Source organism: Musa acuminata, unplaced genomic scaffold (genome assembly GCF_036884655.1).
Source record: "Musa acuminata AAA Group cultivar baxijiao unplaced genomic scaffold, Cavendish_Baxijiao_AAA HiC_scaffold_559, whole genome shotgun sequence".
In the NCBI taxonomy this organism is placed as follows: Eukaryota; Viridiplantae; Streptophyta; class Magnoliopsida; order Zingiberales; family Musaceae; genus Musa; species Musa acuminata.
The window spans coordinates 115001-117500 of NW_027020799.1; positions in this window are offsets into that span (position 1 = coordinate 115001).

Here is a 2500-nt window from a genome sequence, read left to right on the forward strand (position 1 = left end):
AAAAACGGGCCAAAACTGGCCATTTTGGCTGCGCGATGCGTGCAGCGAGCGGCGGACAGCGAGCGAAGCGAGAGGCAGCACCGTCCCTGCTATACGAAAGCCCCATCCAGCCCTGTGCCACCCGGGGGGTTCCAGGGTGCTGAGATGGCTGACGTTTTGCTCCGCTCACGACGGTCGCCGCGGCACGCAAGAACAGGCCAAAAACTGGCCAAAACAGCCCAAAAACGGGCCAAAACTGGCCATTTTTTGCTGCGCGAGCGAGCGGAGAGCGGCGAACAGCGAGCGAAGCGCGAGGCAGCACCGTCCCTGCTATACGAAAGCCCCATCCAGCCCTGTGCCACCCGGGGGGTTCCAGGTGCTGAGATGGCTGACATTTTGCTCCGCTCACGACGGTCACCGCGCCACACAAGAACAGCCCAAAAACAGGCCAAAACAGCCCAAAAACGGGCCAAAACTGGCCATTTTTGGCTGCGCGAGCGAGCGGCGAGCGGCGAACAGCGAGCGAAGCGAGAGGCAGCACCGTCCCTGCTATACGAAAGCCCCATCCAGCCCTGTGCCACCCGGGGGGTTCCAGGGTGCTGAGATGGCTGACGTTTTGCTCCGCTCACGACGGTCACCGCACCACGCAAGAACAGGCCAAAAACTGGCCAAAACAGCCCAAAAACGGGCCAAAACTGGCCATTTTTGGCTGCGCGAGCGAGCGGCGAGCGGCGAACAGCGAGCGAAGCGAGAGGCAGCACCGTCCCTGCTATACGAAAGCCCCATCCAGCCCTGTGCCACCCGGGGGGTTCCAGGGTGCTGAGATGGCTGACGTTTTGCTCCGCTCTCGACGGTCACCGCGCAATGCAAGAACAGGCCAAAAACTGGCCAAAACGGCCCAAAAACGGGCCAAAACTGGCCATTTTTGGCTGCGCGAGCGGCGAGCGGCGGACAGCGAGCGAAGCGAGAGGCAGCACCGTCCCTGCTATACGAAAGCCCCATCCAGCCCTGTGCCACCCGGGGGGTTCCAGGGTGCTGAGATGGCTGACGTTTTGCTCCGCTCTCGACGGTCACCGCGCAATGCAAGAACAGGCCAAAAACTGGCCAAAACGGCCCAAAAACGGGCCAAAACTGGCCATTTTTGGCTGCGCGCTAGCGAGCGGCGAGCGGCGGACAGCGAGCGAAGCGAGAGGCAGCACCGTCCCTGCTATACGAAAGCCCCATCCAGCCCTGTGCCACCCGGGGGGTTCCAGGGTGCTGAGATGGCTGACGTTTTGCTCCGCTCTCGACGGTCACCGCGCAATGCAAGAACAGGCCAAAAACTGGCCAAAACGGCCCAAAAACGGGCCAAAACTGGCCATTTTTGGCTGCACGAGCGAGCGGCGAGCGGCGGACAGCGAGCGAAGCGAGAGGCAGCACCGTCCCTGCTATACGAAAGCCCCATCCAGCCCTGTGCCACCCGGGGGGTTCCAGGGTGCTGAGATGGCTGACGTTTTGCTCCGCTCTCGACGGTCACCGCGCAATGCAAGAACAGGCCAAAAACTGGCCAAAACGGCCCAAAAACGGGCCAAAACTGGCCATTTTTGGCTGCACGAGCGAGCGGCGAGCGGCGGACAGCGAGCGAAGCGAGAGGCAGCACCGTCCCTGCTATACGAAAGCCCCATCCAGCCCTGTGCCACCCGGGGGGTTCCAGGGTGCTGAGATGGCTGACGTTTTGCTCCGCTCTCGACGGTCACCGCGCAATGCAAGAACAGGCCAAAAACTGGCCAAAACGGCCCAAAAACGGGCCAAAACTGGCCATTTTTGGCTGCACGAGCGAGCGGCGAGCGGCGGACAGCGAGCGAAGCGAGAGGCAGCACCGTCCCTGCTATACGAAAGCCCCATCCAGCCCTGTGCCACCCGGGGGGTTCCAGGGTGCTGAGATGGCTGACGTTTTGCTCCGCTCTCGACGGTCACCGCGCAATGCAAGAACAGGCCAAAAACTGGCCAAAACGGCCCAAAAACGGGCCAAAACTGGCCATTTTTGGCTGCACGAGCGAGCGGCGAGCGGCGGACAGCGAGCGAAGCGAGAGGCAGCACCGTCCCTGCTATACGAAAGCCCCATCCAGCCCTGTGCCACCCGGGGGGTTCCAGGGTGCTGAGATGGCTGACGTTTTGCTCCGCTCTCGACGGTCACCGCGCAATGCAAGAACAGGCCAAAAACTGGCCAAAACGGCCCAAAAACGGGCCAAAACTGGCCATTTTTGGCTGCGCGAGCGAGCGGCGAGCGGCGGACAGCGAGCGAAGCGAGAGGCAGCACCGTCCCTGCTATATACGAAAGCCCCATCCAGCCCTGTGCCACCCGGGGGGTTCCAGGGTGCTGAGATGGCTGACGTTTTGCTCCGCTCACGACGGTCACCGCACCACGCAAGAACGGACCATAAACAGGCCAAAACAGCCCAAAAACGGGCCAAAACTGGTCATTTTTGGCTGCGCGAGCGAGCGGCGAGCGGCGAACAGCGAGCGAAGCGTGAGGCAGCAC